This window comes from Polyodon spathula, unplaced genomic scaffold, assembly GCF_017654505.1.
Source record: "Polyodon spathula isolate WHYD16114869_AA unplaced genomic scaffold, ASM1765450v1 scaffolds_3298, whole genome shotgun sequence".
In the NCBI taxonomy this organism is placed as follows: Eukaryota; Metazoa; Chordata; class Actinopteri; order Acipenseriformes; family Polyodontidae; genus Polyodon; species Polyodon spathula.
The window spans coordinates 1-17769 of NW_024474761.1; the positions used below are offsets into that span (position 1 = coordinate 1).

The following is a 17769-nucleotide window of genomic DNA, read 5'->3' on the forward strand; positions in this document are numbered from 1 at the left end:
TAGCGAGCCCCAACCTCCCTCCCTCCCTCGCTCCCTCCCCCCTCCCCTTTCCTGGGACGCGCCGTTCTCCCGCTCTTTTCGTTCTTTTTTTTTTTTTTTTTTTTCATAATTTCATATATTCATATTTCTATTCAGCAGGCAACCACGCAGCAGCCAGTGGACAGCAGCAGCACAAGCGCCTTTTTCGCCGGGCGGACGGCAGATGCTTTTTGGGGAGAGTTCCCTTTTTTTGTTTTGCGTGGCCTTGCTGCCGCTTGGTGGAGGGGAGTGCCTTTGGGCCGGCCGGGAGGGCTCGGCCGCCAGCAAAGGCACGCTCTGGCTTCTCTACAGCTCGAATAAATTTTTCGCCTTTTACTAAAGATTTCCGTGTAGAGGAGCATTTACGAGTTCGATCCATTTTTTGGACAGCCCTTCCCCTCAGGGATGGGATCCACCTGGAGTTTAAAAGCAGTACGGGCACAGAAAGGGCGGTCGCCCCCGTTGGAGGCCGGCACCTTTCCTTCCGTCCTTCCTTCCTTCCGTTCCGTCCTTCCTGCCTTCCTTCCTCCCTCCGCCCGCCCGAGAAGCCAGTACCACGACTGCTGCGGCGGGCGGCCCCGCCCGGGGCGTTTGGCCAAAACCATCGTGGGCATCGCTTCTCGGCCTCTTGGCTCAGATCAAGTGCATGTGGCTTGCCCGCAGTGCTTTATTGCCAGAGAAAGAGAAGGCGCAAGGAAGAAAAGAGGATGGCGGAGAACGCAGCTAGACCTCCGGGACCGAGACTGAGGAATACGATTCGGTTATTAAGAAGAGAAGGAACGCCGGAACTGACGAGGACTGAATTCATCAAACAGATACGGGGAGCAGTTAACATCGACAGGAACGAAATCTTCTGCTTACAAGACTTTAAGGCAAGAGGCATTTACGATTTTACTTTTAAGACCGAAGATTATTGCACTAAAGTTTGGAGATGTTTTAAACTGCATGAAGATAAGGTGCCTTTGAACTTTTGAAGCACTTTTTGTACCAGACGTTTAGAATAGTTAACTGCCATATGTACATCCTTTTGTGCCACAGAGGATGTATCGACATTTTTGGGGCAGTACTGAAACTGTTGTAGGCCACCCCGAAAACTGCTTGTGAGTTTTAATTTATGGACTGGTACCTGGAGGTGTGGACAAGATTCCGCCCAGTAAGGTGATTTTGAATGTTGAGATCATCCGCCTTCAGCCTTCTCACTTGTCAAATAAGGGTATTTTTTGTTGTATTTTGGACAACCTAACTTTGTAGAAAGTGCAAAAACGGATGGACATGAGGCGAGGAGTAGCAATGACCTGTATTGCAGGATGTGAAAAGAAGGCACAGCACGAAGGATTGTAAGGAAAAGAAGTTGGGTACCTGTGGTGAAGCGCTAACCTTTGTTGTTGGGTCCACGAGGCCTTGTCTGCTATGCCCCGGGGCCACGAACACATGGCAGTAGTGAGGACTCCGGAGGAGGAATAGTCGGAAGGTGAGGAGGTACACGACGAGACATACAACAAAACAGCAAGAAAGAGGCGGTCATACTGCGACCGGGGGTTCGCCATACCCCTTGTCTGTACCTAGCGCAGCAACCAAGCAACAATGGAGACACACGACGACAAACGGAGAAACCAGTGACAACGGAGAAACCAGTGACAATGGAGAAACCAGCAGTGACTTTGGACAAGGAGAGTGCACCAAGACAGCGGAGACAACCAGTGGAGAAGAGGATAGCGCAGGAAGCAGGAGTGAGCAGGGTTGGGATAACAGCGGGGAAAGAACCGAAGAAGGACTGGGCTGAAGACTTACACACAACTCCTTTTCTTCGTCTACATCCTTTCTCCTCTCATGCCCATGACCCTTTTTTCCCTCTTCCTCCTCCCCCCCCTTCGTCTCCCCTCGCTTTTTCTTTTGTCCCTTTCCTTTTGACAAAACAATATTTAAAAAGAGCTGATGGCTTTGTGGTTTTGTTAATTTGTAAAGTTATAGAAATGTTTGGAATGGTTTGGTGTTTCTTTTGTTTGTAATTTGTGATAATTACTTTCAGAGTAGTAAGGACATGTGTTGTTTTAGGATTGGTTGGTTTGAATTTGGGTGGGTGGATAATATGTAAATATGTAAATATAGCAATAGTAAAGGGGAATGATTTGTACAGAGTTAGAATTGAATGTGTTTTTTTTTCAATCTTGTGTCATGTATTAGTTATGGTTAGGTTGGGTTTGGTTATGTTTTATAGACCTGTATTATTTGTTTTGTAATGTGAGATGTAAAGTACTAGTTAAAATGGAGAATGATTTGCATATATGTAAAGTATATGTGTGCTTTTTGTTTCTTGAATGGTTTTTTTTTGTTTGTGTTTTGTGTTTTTTTTTTTTTTGTGAGGGGAATGAGTTAAAAAAAATAACAACACACCTGGTTTAGTGAATGACTTTTTGTTTAAAGAATTGTTTTTGTGGAATGATTTGTTGACTTGAATGGTTAAAAATATTTTTCTAAAAAAAAAAAAAAAAAACAAAAATAATCTCAAAAGATAGTCAATTATATACTATGCAGGGATCCCCCCCCCCTGGGCAGATATATTTACTAAAAACCGTCGCCCTCTCGGGAGATGGAAGCGGGGCTTGCTCCGTCCACTCCACGCATCGACCCGGTATGGCAGTACCTCCGGGAACGGTGCCCATTTCTCAGAAAGGTCCCAAAGGAGATGAGAGAGCGAGAGAGAGAGAGAAAGGAGAGCGGCCTCCGCACTTGCTCTCCTCTCTCTCTCCTCTGGGAGAAGAAAGAGACTGCTATCAGGAGACTACGGAAAAAGGGGGCGGGGGGGGTGTACTCGGGAGGGGGGGTGGTGTAGGTAGGTGGGCAGGCAAAAGAGGGAAACTGAGAATGGGGGAGGAGCTAAGGGGACTGAGCGGCAGCGCGGCCCGCCTACAAACTCTAAACTAAAGACAATGGGCGGGGGGGAGGGTCGGGGGTCGGGGAGAGGGTGGAAGGCGGAAGGGGAGAGAGAAAGAGCTCAGGGGCTCTCTGCTCTCTATACGAGAGGGAAAAGTGGGACAGGGAAAGGGACCCTGCGCGGCCGAAAGGGCGACAGGGGTGTGCCAAAAGGGTGCGAGAAAAGCACTCTTTTTTTTTTTTTTTTTTGTTTTTTTTTTTTTTTATTTTTCCATATTGCATATTCAGGCAGGCCAAACACACGCAGCAGGCCCGTGTAGCAGCAGGAGCAAAGCGCCCTTTCGACGGGGCGGAACGTCAGATGCGTTTTGTGTCGCGGGGAAAGCGGGGCCCGGTGCCCGCCCTTGCCGTCGACGCAAACCTCCTCACGTACAAAAACAAAACGATCCGGTGGGAGTGTCAACGCACCGGAGCGCGCTCGCTTGGTAGAGGGGAGTGCCTTTGGGCCTTTGGGCCGGCCGGAAGGGCTCGGCCACCAGCAAAGGCACGCTCCGGCTTCTCTACAGCTCGAATGAACCTTTCGCCTTTTACTAAAGATTTCCGTGGAGAGGAGCATTTACGAGTTCGATCCAATTTTTGGACAGCCCTTCCCCTCAGGGAGGGGCTCCACCTGGAGTTTAAAAGCAGAACGAGCACAGAAAGGGCGGTCGCCCCGGTTGGAGCCCGGAACCTTTCCTTCCTCCTTCCTTCCTTCCTTCCTTCCTTCCTTCCTTCCTTCTTTCCTTCCTTCCTTCCTTCCTTCCTCCGTCCGCCCACCCGAGAAGCAAGTACCACGGCTGCTCCGGTGGGCGGCCGCGCCCGGGGCGTTTGGCCAAAACCATTGTGGGCATCGCTTCTCGGCCTCTTGGCTCTGATCCAGTGTGTGGCTTGACCGCAGCTCGATTTGGAAGCGATCGGTAAGGTATCGGTAAGGTAAACGGGAGCAGCGTTGGTTGCTGGTAGCTGTGGTCTGGGTAGCAGAGGACTAGGGCAGGCGGCAGTCCAGGAGCCAGGTTGTTGAGCAGGTAAGGGGGACCCTTTGAGGGCACCTTATCTGCTGTTTTTCGTTTTCTTTTCATAGGTTGATACCTTGCTTTTTTTGGCCTTGGCTAAATGTTAAAACTTAAACTTTCTTTTTTGTGGGAGAAGGTGTTTATATAGTTAAAATGGCGGCCTCGAGGTTTGCGGCACGTCGTTTTAATTGTATAAGGATTTCCTTGAAGGAGCAGGAGAGAGGAGAGGGGCAGGAGGTTGAATTTAATAGGCTTGAGTTCTCTAGGTCTGTGTTACAGAATAAATTGGGATTCAAGCCAGATCAACTCAATTGTATTATTACTGTGGGGAAGGGAAACACTTGGGATGTGAGTTTTAGGGAGGTGAGTGATTTGCAGAAATGTCACCGGTTGTTTATTTTAGGGAAAGATGACCATCAGTTGAGTAGGTTTCATGTGACTACCTTGACTGATGTTGCTAGGAGGGTGGTGATTGTGAGGATGGGTTCGGAGACTGTGCAGGGAGAGGATGTGTGTATATGGCTGAGAAAGTATTGTTTGGTGCATGGGGGTGCAGAGAAAGTGAGGGATGGTGATGGGGTATGGAATGGTGCTTGGAGGGTGCGTGTAAGTCTGTTGCCAGATCCGAATGGGTATGAGGGGTATAGAATCATTCCCTCTGAAATAGTGCTGGGGATGGATAGGGGTTATGTACATTATTTTGGGCAACCCAAATTGTGTCGAAAGTGTGGGGCAATGGGTCACTTGGCGGCGGGGTGCACAAAAATTATGTGTTATGTTTGTAAAGGTGAGGGGCATGTGGCGAGCGAGTGTCAGGAGAAAAGGAAGTGTAGCTTATGTGACAGTACTGAGCACCTTTTTATGCACTGTCCGGCCTCCTTTGCTAACAAAGCAAAGAGAAATGAAGAGAGGGAGAGAGAGCAGAGGGAGAGGGAGAGGGAGCAGAAGGGAGAGGGAGAGGGAGAGGGAGAAAGGGAGACAGAGGAGGAGGAGGAGAGGAAGACAGGGAACAGCACAGCAGGAAGGGAGAGTCGAAGAGGAGGAGAAGTTCTGAGGGGTAAGGTGAAGGGACTCCCCATTCCCTTCCCTCCACTCGGGTCCCTCTCGCCACTCTCACTCTCAGCGAGGATGGGGGGAAGGGGCAGGCATCTGGGGCGGGAGAGCAGAGAGGAAGTGAGGGGGAGGAGGAGATGGATCAGGGGGACGGACAGAAGGAGCAGCAGGGGGTTTCCTTGGCAGTAGATCTGCAGGTTACATCTTCAGAAGAGGACAGTGGGGGGCTCGGAGAGGGGTCGAATAAGAGTAAGGGGGAGGTAGGTCCCTCAGGTACCCAGGACGAGACCCCTATCCCATGTGGCCAGATGCATCCAAGGGGATATGTGGTGAGTGATGTAGAGAGTGGATCGGAGGGGGAGTCTAGTGAAGAGGAGATAGAGGTGGAGGAGGAGGAGGAAGAGGTGGGAGGAGAGCTAGATGAGGAACAAATGGAGCAGGAGAGAGCTTCGGGGAAAAGGAAACTGGAGAAAGGAGAAGATGTAAGAGGTGGTATGAAAGTGGGGAAAAGAGGGAAAAAGGGAATAAAAGAGGACAGTAAACATGCTAGGCCGGGAGCTCCGGTGTCTCCTGGTTCTGACTCCTCGGTACTGAGTGACAGGTCTTATGGTGGGAGGGGTGTTGACCCTGGGGGCACCTCTTTTTTAGACGATGATAACGTACAGCAGTTCTCAGATAGCGTGGGGATGGAGCCAAGTAAAATGTAATGGTTATGTTGTCACACCTTTTGTTGTTCCACATGGCGCTCATAATAGCTACAGTGAATGTGAGGAGTGTGGTGAGCAAGGTCAGGTGCAAAGCTGTTTTAGAGTGGCTAGCAGATATTGATGCAGATGTGTTCTTTTTGCAAGAGTGTGGGATTGGGTTTAGAAAAGAATATAGAGAGTTGGAAAGCATGTGGCTGAAAGGTGAATCAGTGTGGTCGGGGACAGATGAAAATAAGAATGCGGGGGTGGCAATACTGTTTAAAAATAATAAGTGTGTAATTAAAGAGAGAAGTGTGTTGCAGGATGGGAGGGTTGTGATGGTGAGAGTGGTTTGTAATAAACAAGAGTTTAAACTGGTGAATGTGTATGCGCCTGTGGAGAAACACCAGAGGGTTGAACTGTTGGGACTGGTGAGGATGGAGCTTAGTTCATCCATACCGGTAGTGATGGGTGGTGACTGGAATTGTGTGAGGAGTGGGAGTGACAGGAAGGCTGGGAAGGAAGAGTTTAAATTAGATAAAACATCGGTGTTATTGAACAAAATTATTAAAGATTTTAAGTTGACAGACTGCTATAAGAGGATCCATTCTGAAGAGGGCTTTACCTGGAGCAACCCTCAGGGGACTAGGAAATCCAGGATCGATATGGTCTTTGTTTCCGAGGGGGTGGAGGTGAAAGGTTGTAAACTGGAGCCTGTGTTCTTCTCCGATCATGTGATGGTGAAGTCAACATTGGATCTGGGAGGGGTGAGTGAAAAGGGGAAGGGAGTATGGAAATTAAATGTAAAATTATTAGAGGATAGTAAAATAAGAGAGAAATATGTAGAGAAGTATAAAGGGTGGAGGTCTCTACAGGTTTTCTTTGAAAGGAAGAGTGAGTGGTGGGATTTTGTTAAAAGGAAAACCAAATTGTTTTTTATAAATGAAGGCAGGGATAAGGTGCGTAAAGCAAGAGAGAAATGCAAATGGCTGGAAAGGAAGCTTCAGAGATTGTTTTTGCAGGAGAGGGCGGGTTTTGAAGTCTCTGAAGAGATAAAGGGGGTGAAAGAGAGAATAAAACATTTAAGGTATAAAAAAAGTGAGTCAGTGATACTGCAAAGCAAGATAGAAAGGATTGAGAAAGAAGAGACCTGTTCAAGGTTCTTTTTTAAGAAAGTATTTGACAGGAAGCAGGTGATGGAGGGGTTAAAAGGGGTCGATGGTGGGGTGAGGAAGGGAAATAAAGACATGTGTGAAGTGGCGGAAATTTTTTATGAGAATTTGTACAATGAAAAGAGTGTGGTAGAGAGCAATTACAAAGAAATGATTGAAGGTATCAATGCAGGGTTAAATAATGAACAGAAGGAGATGTTGGTAAAGGGCTTTTCTCTAAAAGAGCTGGATAAAGCTTTGAAAATGAGCAAAATGGGGAAAACGCCTGGGGAGGATGGCTTACCTGCTGAATACTACAAGTGCTTTTGGAGTATTTTAAAATATGATTTGTTGAGTGTTTTTATAGAGATTTCTAATGCTGGGGAAATGGCTGCTTCCTTCAAGAGGAGCATCATCACTCTGCTCTATAAGAAGGGAGATCCAGAAGATTTGAAGAACTGGCGTCCAATCAGTCTCCTTAACACAGACTATAAGTTGCTGGCGAAGATCCTGACTGGGAGGATGGGGCAGGTGATTGATACAGTCATCCATCAGGACCAGGTATGTGCAGTCCCGGGTAGGAGGATAATGGACAGCCTGATACTCGTGAGAGATACTATCTGTTATGCCAGGGAGAGGGAGCTCCCGTTTAGTGTCCTGAATTTGGACTTAGAGAAGGCATATGATAGGATAGCGCACAAGTACATGTTTGGTGTACTGCTGAAAATGGGGTTTCCAATCGGGTTCGTTAATTGGATTCAGATCTTGTATAAAGATATTCAAAGTGTTGTTTTGGTAAATGGGAGCTCGTCTGAACCAGTTAAAATCCGAAGCGGAGTGCGCCAAGGCTGTCCACTGTCTCCTCTGCTGTTTATATGTAGCATTGAGCCTTTAGCCATTGCTATTAGGGCTAATAAACAGACCTGTGGACTGTTTGTACCTGGGAGTGGAGGTGAACAAGTAAAATGCATTTTGTATATGGATGATGTGTCAATCATCTGCAGAGACGAGTTCTCCATGGAGAGGACAATGAGTACAGTTGAGGGGTTCTGCAGGGCGTCAGGTTCTAAAGTCAACTTTAATAAGAGCGAGTGCATGATGTATGGGAAATGGGCCAGAGTACCCAGTATTGGGTTGTGTTTTAAGAATGATTTTATTAAAATTTTAGGGATTAAATTTTTTAAGAACGGGTCTGGGATGCAGAACTGGGTGGACGTTACAGCAAAGGTTGCACAAAAGTTGGGGCTGTGGAGCCTCAGGGAACTCACCTTTGAGGGAAAATGTTTAATTTTAAAATCTGTTATTTTACCTGTTTTGTTGTATTTGTCAGCAGTGTTCCCTCCAACTAGAAATGTCCTGTGTGCCCTGACACGAAGCGTGATGCGTTTCTTCTGGGGGAGGAAGAATGAAATGCTAAAAAGAGAGGTGGTACACAGGGCCGCAAAAAATGGAGGGAAGGGGGTTCCTGACCTCACGAAAACCCTGTTTTTGCATTTTGTCATTTGTCATGTAAGGTTATGTTTGTATGGGTCATCCAAAACAGCGCATTTTGTGAGATATTTTTTAGGACCGATCTTAAGAGGTTTTAAAATGTTTTACCCTGTTTTGTCAGTGCCGACGGCATGGGAAGCACCCTTTCACTATAATAAAATTAAACTGTTTCTAAAGAAAGAGGAGCTTTTTACACTGGATAATGAGGTGTGGCAGGACCCCCGGAAAGTGCGGAAATTTGTACTGGATAGAGAGAAGATGTGTAACGTTTCTTTTTTTAACCCACAGGTTGTGGAAGGAATTTGGTTGGCGGTAGCTCACCCGAGACTCATGAATCGGCACAAGGACTTGGCATGGCAGACAGTGCATGAGATCCTTCCAGTAAGGGCTGCTATGTTTCGGAGGAAGCTCGGGAAGACCCCTAGATGTCCTTTTAAGGACTGTGGGGAAGAAGAGTCGGCAGCGCACCTGTTCTGGGACTGTGGGCAAGCAAAAAAAGTCTGGCGGGAAGCCGAAGTTTTTCTGCGCTGTTTTTTAAATAAGAGAAGGCTCCTAAAGGCAATGGTTTTGTATGGGGTTAAGCCTGGGTTCATCCCAAAAGAGGAATGGCCATACCTATGGGTCATGCTAAACTGTTTTAAAGAGGCCATGTGGAAGGCGAGAAACCTCCTAGTGTTTAAAGGAAACCTTCTGTCCTCTGGAGAGGTGAAGAACTTGGCTTGCCACAGGCTCGGAGAGTATCAGATACAGGATGCGCTGCGTGAGGGAGAAGACATCGCCCAGGAGAAATGGGGCCCTTGCTGGTGTTTGCCTGCCACCTGGACTCGTGCCGGTTCATGGTCCAAAGATAGGGGGTGAAGCGGGTTGTTTTTCTGTCACATTTGCTAACCGGTACAAATGGAAGCTGTGTTTTTTTTGCACAAACATTTGGTTGGTTTTATGTATTGTTTTTAAAAGAATTGTTTTTTCTAAGACCCTGTTCTTTATTGTAAAGTTTTTATGACTTGGATTATGTGATTGTTTCTTTTGTATTGTTTTTAGTGTTTTGATTATGTATGATTATGTTTTCACTGTCCAAGGAAAATAAATAAAAACTTTAAAAACAAAAAAAGCTGTTCTTATCAGTTTAAAATCTGCTCCGTCCACTATCACGCATCGACCCGGTATTGCAGTGACATCCGGGAACTGGTGATGTCGCCCCGTTCATCCACGAAAGTTCAATAGCATATGTACCGGACGGTGCCCTTTCTCATACGTCAGAGAGAGCATCGCGAGCCCGGAGCGTGTAGACAGAGATACGTAGGGAGCGAAGAAAAGGTCAAAAGAGAGAGAGAGAGAGAAGAGAGAGGAGAGAGAGGTACGAGCAGAGAGGAGCGAGAGACCCTCCCTCCCTCCCTCCCTCCCCAACCTCCCCTTTCCTGGGACGCGCCGTTTTCCCGCTCTTTTCGTTTTTTTTTTTTTTTTTTTTTTTTTTTTTTTTTTTTTTTTTTCATTTTTCATATTCAGGCAGGCCTAACACACGCAGCAGGCCCGTGTAGCAGCAGCAGCAAAGCGCCCTTTCGCCGGGGCGGAACGGCAGATGCGTTTTGGGAGGAGTTCCCTGTTTTTGTTTTGCGTGCGTGGCCTCGCTGCCGCTTGGCAGAGGGGAGGGCCTTTGGGCCTTTGGGCCGGCCGGAAGGGCTCGGCCACCAGCAAAGGCACGCTCCGGCTTCTCTACAGCTCGAATGAACCTTTCGCCTTTTACTAAAGATTTCCGTGGAGAGGAGCATTTACGAGTTCGATCCAATTTTTGGACAGCCCTTCCCCTCAGGGAGGGGCTCCACCTGGAGTTTAAAAGCAGAACGAGCACAGAAAGGGCTGTCGCCCCCGTTGGAGCCCGGCACCTTTCCTTCCTTCCTTCCTTCCTTCCTTCCTTCCTTCCTTCCTTCCTCCCTCCGCCCGCCCGAGAAGCAAGTACCACGACTGCTGCGGCGGGCGGCCGCGCCCGGGGCGTTTGGCCAAAACCATTGTGGGCATCGCTTCTCGGCCTCTTGGCTCAGATCCAGTGTGTGGCTTGACCGCAGCTCGATTTGTGAAGTGATCGGTAAGGTATCGGTTTCGGTAAGGTAAGGTAAACGGGAGCAACGTTGGTTGCTGGTATCTGAAGTCTGGTAGGAGAGGAGCAGGGCAGGCGGCAGTCCAGGAGCCAGGTTGTGGAGCAGGTAAGGGGGACCCTTTTGAGGGCACCTTATCTGCTGTTTATTCTCTTATTGCCAGATACTTTGCTTATTTTGGCCTGGCCAAATCAAAAAATTCTAAAAATTTAATTCTGTTTGTGTGTAAGGTTGTTTGTATAGTTAAGATGGCGTCCCCGAGGTTTGCGGCACGTCGCTTTAACTGTATTAGAATTTCTTTGAAGGATGAGGAGAGAGGAGAGGGGAAGGAAGTAGGATTAGATAGGCTTGAGTTTTCAAGATCGGTGCTGCAAAAGAAATTGGGTTTCAAGCCAGAGCAGCTGAACTGTATTATCACTGTGGGGAATGGGAGCACTTGGGATGTCAGTTTTAGGGATGTGTCTGACCTACAGAAATGTCACCTTTTGTTTACGGTAGGGAAAGATGATCAACAGTTGAGGAAGTTCCAAGTAACAACCTTGACTGATGTTGCTAGGAGGGTGGTGATTGTGAGGATGGGGTCGGAGACTGTGCAGGGAGAGGATGTGTGTATGTGGCTGAGAAAGTATTGTTTGGTGCATGGGGGTGCAGAGAAAGTGAGGGATAGTGATGGGGTATGGAATGGTGCTTGGAGGGTGCGTGTAAGTCTGTGGCCAGATCCGAATGGGTATGAGGGGTATAGGGCCATCCCCTCTGAAATAGTGCTGGGGATGGATAGGGGTTATGTGCATTATTTTAGGCAACCCAAATTGTGTCGGAAGTGTGGGGTAATGGGTCACTTGGCGGCGGGGTGCACAAAAATTATATGTTATGTGTGTAAAGGTGAGGGGCATGTGGCGAGTGAGTGTCAGGAGAAAAGGAAGTGCAGTTTATGTGATAGTAGTGAACATCTTTTTATGCACTGTCCAGCCTCTTTTGCTAACAAAGCAAAGAGGGATGAGGAGAGGGAGAGGGAGAAGAGGGAGAGGGAGAGGGAACAGAGGGAGGAGGAGGAGGAGGAAAGGGATAGGGGAGGGAAGGAGAAAGAAAGGAAGGGGGGTAAGGAGGGGAGGGAGGATAGGGGACAGCAGGAAGGGAGGGGAAAGAGGAAGGAGAGCATGGAGGGGGGAGGGACGGGAGGTGAGCGCCTGGGGGAAGGGGAGAGTGAGAGTGGAGAGGATGAGGGGGAAGGGCAGGCACCTGGGGTGGGAGAGCAGAGAGGGAGTGAGGGGGAGGAGGAGATGGATCAGGAGGAAGGACAGAAGGAGGGAATTTCTTTGGCAGCAGATCTGCAGGTCACGGAGTCAGAAGAGGATAGTGAGGGTGTTGGAGAGGGGTCTAATAAGAGTGAGGGAGAGGTAGACTCCTCAGGTATTCAGGACGGGAGCCCCATCCCGTGTGGCCAGGCACATCAGGAGAGATATGTGGTGGGTAATATAGACAGTGGAGCTGAGGGGGAGTCTAGTGAAGAGGAGATAGAGGTGGAGGAGGAGGAGGAAGAGGTGGGAGGGACTCTAGATGAAGAACAAATGGAGCAGGAGAGAGCTTCATGGAAAAGGAAATTGGAGAAAAGGGAAGAGGTGAGGTGTGGTATGAAAGTTGGTAAAAGGGGGAAAAAGGAAAGAAAGGAGGACAGTAAGCAAGCTAGGCAGGAGACTCCGGTTTCTCCTAGCTCTGACTCCTCTGTGTTGAGTGATAGGTCTTATGGTGGGAGGGGTGTGGACCCTGGGGACACCTCCTTTTTGGATGATGAAAACGTGCGGCAGTTCTCCGATAGCACGGGGATAGGGCCGAGTAAAATGTTGTGAGAAAACTTGCTCATCTTTTGTTGTTCTACATGGCACTGACAATAGCAACAGTCAATGTGAGGAGTGTAAAGGGTAGTGTGAGATGTAGAACAGTGTTGGATTCCTTGTGTGCTGTGAAGGCGGATGTCCTCTTCTTGCAGGAGTGCGGCATCCCGTTTAAGGAGTGTTACAGTGATCTGGAGAGTCTGTGGAAGTGTGGTGCGTCTGTGTGGTCCGGGACGAATGTGTGTAAGAATGCGGGTGTGGCTGTGTTATTTAAAGGTAAAAACATTGAAATAAAAAGCAAGACGGTGGTGGAGTGTGGGAGAGCTGTGGTCGTGGATGTGGAATGGATGGGGAAGGAGGTGAGACTCATTAATGTCTATGCCTCGCCAGAAAAGAATGAGAGAGCTGAGATGTTTGTGAGGATGAGAGGATTCGTGATAACATCTAAGACGGTAGTGTGGGGAGGTGACTTTAATTGTATGCTGAGTGGGAGTGATAGGAAGGGGGAGGGTATCAAAAAGCTGGACAAAACATCCAAGATTCTGGGGGGTATTATAGGTGATGCCCGTTTGGTCGATGGGTTCAGGAGGGTGAACCCGGGTGTGCCGGGCTACACATGGTTCGATGCAGCAGGGGCTAGGGCTTCGAGAATTGATTTTATTCTGGCCTCGAGGGAGGTGGAGTGGGTGCTGTGTGAGTGTGTGCCTGTGTTTTATTCTGACCATGTGTTGTTGCGTGCTGAACTCAAGCTGGGGGGGGTGTGTGAGAAAGGGAAAGGGGTGTGGAAGTTGAATGTGAGTGTGTTGAAAGATAAAGAAATAAGGAATGAGTTTGAAGAGCGATACAGGGAGTGGCAGTCTTTGAAAGTGATGTTTGATTCGATTGGTGAGTGGTGGGAGTGTGTGAAAACAAAAATCAAAGGTTTCTTTATAGGGGTGGGAGTAAGGAGAGCAAGAAGGGGGAGGAGGAGGGCATATGGACTGCAAAGGAAATTTGAGAGGCTGTTTGAGTTGGCAGGTATGGGATGGGATGTGACAAGTGAGATTGGTGCAGTTAAAAGTGAACTGAAAGATCTGTATGAAAGCAAAATGAAAAGGATGATCGTTGAGAGCAAGGTGCGGCACATGGAGGAGAATGAGAAGTGTTCGCGATACTTTTTTAAGAAAGTGATGGATGGGTGCAAGTTGATGAGTGGTTTGAGGGATGAGAGTGGGATTGTAAGGAAGGAAACAGATGGCATGCTTGAGGTGGCTGAAAGGTTTTATAGTAACCTGTATGAAAGGAAAGTGATAGACGAGAGTATGGTGTGTGAGATGTTGGATGGGTTGGATGTGGGTGTGGATGAGGGAGAATCACTGGAGGGTGAGATCTCCCTGCAGGAGGCTGCTGCTGCCATGGGGTCCTTCAAAGATGGGAAGACTCCTGGCGGGGACGGTCTCCCGAGAGAGTTTTACATGGCGTTTTGGGGGTTGATTGGGCCTGACATTGTGGATGTTTTTAATGAAATTGTTGTTAAAGGGGCGATGCCCTTGTCTTTCAGGCAGGGGATCATCACCCTGGTTTTTAAGAAAAATATGAAAGAGGATTTGAAGAACTGGAGACCCTTGACCCTCTTGAATGTCGACTACAAGTGTTATGCAAAAATTTTAACTCTAAGAATGAGGTCTGTAATTGCTGATGTGATTCATCCAGACCAGACCTGTGGCGTTCCAGGGCGGAAGATCACGGACAGCCTTATCCTACTGAGAGATTCGGTCCTTTTTGCACAGGACCGTAAGGTGCCGGTATGTCTTTTGAATTTGGATCTGGAAAAGGCATATGACAGGGTCTCTCATGAGTTTATGCTCAGGGTTTTGAAGAAAATGGGGTTCTCTGAAAAAACTGTTAAGTGGGTAAGTCTTCTCTATAGTGATATAGGAAGTAGGGTTAGTATTAATGGGAAGCTATCCGGTCAAATTGATATTAAGTGTGGAGTAAGACAGGGCTGTCCGCTGTCCCCCCTGCTTTTTATTTGCTGTATGGAACCTTTGGCTCAGGCCCTTCGCAAGGATAAGATGATCAGGGGGCTGACTATCCCTGGGGGTGGAGGAGCTGAGGCAAAGTGTTTGTTGTACATGGATGACGTGAATGTGTTGTGCGTGGATGAGTATGCAATCAAGAGATCCTTGGTTCAGTGTGAACGCTTTTGTGTGGCCTCGGGGTCTAAATTGAACCGTGGGAAGTCGGAGTGTATGTGTTTTGGAGAGTGGAAGTGTGTGCCTGAGATTGGGTTATGTGTGAGAACGGATTTTATCAAAGTTTTAGGTGTGAAAATTGATGCCACAGGATCTGGTCTCAGCAATTGGGTCGACGTCGCGAAGAGGGTCGGACAGAAGCTGGGTCTCTGGGGGCTGAGGTCCTTGTCGCTGGAGGGGAAGGTGCTGGTGGTGAAGGCTGTGATCCTTCCTCTGCTGCTGTATGTGGGGGTGGTGTTTCCGCCCACAAGGTCTGTGATTGTCTGCCTGAAGAGGAAGGTTTTTACTTTTTTTTGGGGGTCCAAGTGGGAGCGCCTGAAGAGGGAGGTAGTGTGCAGGGGAGCAGAGAAGGGTGGGAAAGGGCTCCCCGATTTAGAACTGTTTTTATTTACGCACAGTTTTTGCAGGCACCTGGAAATGGTTTTGAGTAACAGGTGTAAAGGGGCACTGTTTGTTCGGTTTTTTCTGGGGCCTTACTTAAGATTTTTAGGAATTTTAAAGATTCCGTTGAGTGTGCCCACTGCTTTCCAGATGCCTTTTATCTATACTGCTCTTAAAACCTTTGTAAAGAAGAGACAGTTGGAGAGTATGGAGAAGGATATCCTTTTAAACCCCAAAAAATGTTTTGCTCTTGTGCAGGAGAGAGAGGATATGTGCCCTGTGAGGGGATCCCTAGGAGAACCCAGTGTGGCGTGGAGGAATGTTGCCCATCCTGCCCTGATGAACCGACACAAAGATCTGGCCTGGCAGGTAGTCCACGAGATCTTGCCAGTGAGAGCAGTTATGTTTGCTCGAGGCATGGGGAAGTCCCCTAGATGCCCTGTTCAGGGCTGTGGGGCAGAAGAGACGGCACGTCATCTGCTGTGGGAGTGCGAGGCTGCCAGACGGCTGTGGAAGAAGGCGACCCCCCTGTTGGCTGTGTTATCGAAGACCGCCGTGAAAGAGCAGCTGGTTCGGTATGGGCCAAAGAAAAATGAGAAAGGATCATGGCAGCTCTGGTGTGCAGTGAACTGTTTTAAAGAGGCTCTTTTCAGAGCCAGGAACCTGCTCATTTTTTCAAAAGAGTTGGGCTGCCATGAGACGTACGAAATAGGTCTGAGTGCTGTCAAGGACTATGTGTCCAGGGATGCTAACAGGAGGGGTCGTGAAGAAGCGGAGGAGGTCTGGCAGCTGAAGAGATGGCCGGGTGGTGCTGGTGCCAGGGTCAGGTCGGAGTGGTTGGGCTCATCTGGGCAGGGTCAGGATGTTGTTTAAGGGCATGCTCTCTTGTGCACAAATAAAGGGGTTGATTTTAAAGTGTCTGTATTGTTATATTGTGTTTGAGAATCTGTGTGTAATATGTTTGTGCCATTGGTGATTGTATTTGTGTATTTATTGTATATGGATTGTAGTGATTGTTAAAATGTATATGATTATTGGGAATGATTGCTGTATTTGAATTTATATACAATTAAAAAAAAAAAAAAAAAAAAAAAAATCTGTTCTTATCAGTTTAATATCTGATACGTCCCCCATAGGGGGACCGTCTATATTAAATGGATTTTTGGAAGCGGGAGATGGAAGCGGGGCTTGCTCCGTCCACTCCACGCATCGACCCGGTATTGCAGTACCTCCGGGAACGGTGCCCATTTCTCAGAAAGGTCAAAAAGAGAGAGAGAGAGAGAGAGAGAGAGAGAGAGAGAGAGAGAGAGAGAGAGAGAGAGAGAGAGAGAGAGAGAGAGAGAGAGAGAGCGAGAGAGGCACCCACCCACACGGACTCCTCCCACCCTCCTCCCTCCCTCCCTCCCTCCCACCCTCCCCTTTCCTGGGACGCGCCGTTTTCCCGCTCTTTTCGTTCTTTTTTTTTTTTTTTTTTTTTTTTTTTTTTTTTTTTTTTTTTTCATATTTCATATTCAGGCAGGCCTAACACACGCAGCAGGCCAGTGTAGCAGCAGCAGCAAAGCGCCCTTTCGCCGGGGCGGAACGGCAGATGCGTTTTGGGAGGAGTTCCCTGTTTTTGTTTTGCGTGCGTGGCCTCGCTGCCGCTTGGCAGAGGGGAGGGCCTTTGGGCCTTTGGGCCTTTGGGCCGGCCGGAAGGGCTCGGCCACCAGCAAAGGCACGCTCCGGCTTCTCTACAGCTCGAATGAACCTTTCGCCTTTTACTAAAGATTTCCGTGGAGAGGAGCATTTACGAGTTCGATCCAATTTTTGGACAGCCCTTCCCCTCAGGGAGGGGCTCCACCTGGAGTTTAAAAGCAGAACGAGCACAGAAAGGGCGGTCGCCCCCGTTGGAGCCCGGCACCTTTCCTTCCTTCCTTCCTTCCTTCCTTCCTTCCTTCCTTCCTCCTCCGCCCGCCCGAGAAGCAAGTACCACGACTGCTGCGGCGGGCGGCCGCGCCCGGGGCGTTTGGCCAAAACCATTGTGGGCATCGCTTCTCGGCCTCTTGGCTCAGATCAAGTGTAGGGTGTGTGGCTTGACCGCAGCATTATGAGGTTCCTGAAGGAAGAGAAGGCGCTGGGTAGTAATGCGATGGAGACTATGCAGAACCTACAGCGTAGCAAGAATACTATCCGGTTCCAGGAGAAGGATGCTGCAGCAGAACCGTGGGACCGGAGAAGATTCGTTGAAGAAATCGTCTTTGGATTGTTGCAGTTATTTTTTGGAAGAGATCCTGTGCCTGCAGGAGGATGGGAAGCTGGAGAGGTCTATTTTTTGTTTCACAGAATTTGATGAAGAGATTTAGCTCTTCTGCTGAGAGAACTGGCTCGGAGTGTTTGGGCAAATACCAGAGAAGAAAAATGCGACCTTTTTCTATGTATTTGGAGAACCTTTTTTTGCAAGGGACTGGAAAACCTTGTTTGTTCGCATGAATAACCCATATGTGCCAGAAGAGGAAGTTGCACAGTTTATTGAAAGGTTTTGTGACATTATTTCATGACCTTTTAAAGTAATTGACCCTGCAGGTATTTGGACTAACGGGAAGTGGAAGTTCTATTGTGAGGCTGAAGATGCAGTTCAAAGGAGGGGGGAATATGTACACCCTGAAACCTGTGTACAGATTGGGGGAAACAGGGGTTTTATAAGTTACCCTGGACAGCCTGATGTTTGTTTTAAGTGCTCTGCTGAAGGGCATGAGGCTGCAGAGTGCACAGAGACTGTTTGCCAGAACTGTAACAAGGTGGGGCACATGAAGTAGAGACTGTAAAACCCCAAAGAGTTGCAATCTTTGTGGAGCAATGGATCACCTGTATAGAGACTGTGGAAAGCGTGGGAGCTATGCTGAAGCAGCAAGTGAGGGTGGTGAT

At 48.3% G+C, this 17769-nt stretch overlaps 4 non-coding genes and 1 pseudogene across 4 annotated transcripts; all 5 read left to right on the top strand.

Annotated features, from left to right (window-relative positions):
* The first annotated feature begins 310 nt into the window (after positions 1–310).
* On the top strand, positions 311–426 carry LOC121311814. The gene has a single exon (XR_005949539.1). It is a non-coding gene; the product is annotated as a U5 spliceosomal RNA (small nuclear RNA).
* Positions 427–3438: 3012 nt separating this feature from the next.
* On the top strand, positions 3439–3556 carry LOC121311818. Its single transcript, XR_005949543.1, has one exon. It is a non-coding gene; the product is annotated as a U5 spliceosomal RNA (small nuclear RNA).
* Positions 3557–10024: 6468 nt separating this feature from the next.
* LOC121311819 lies at positions 10025–10142 on the top strand. Its single transcript, XR_005949544.1, has one exon. It is a non-coding gene; the product is annotated as a U5 spliceosomal RNA (small nuclear RNA).
* A 5766-nt stretch (positions 10143–15908) lies between these two features.
* Positions 15909–16116, top strand: LOC121311807 (annotated as a pseudogene).
* Positions 16117–16581: 465 nt separating this feature from the next.
* LOC121311820 lies at positions 16582–16699 on the top strand. The gene has a single exon (XR_005949545.1). It is a non-coding gene; the product is annotated as a U5 spliceosomal RNA (small nuclear RNA).
* Positions 16700–17769: the final 1070 nt, after the last annotated feature.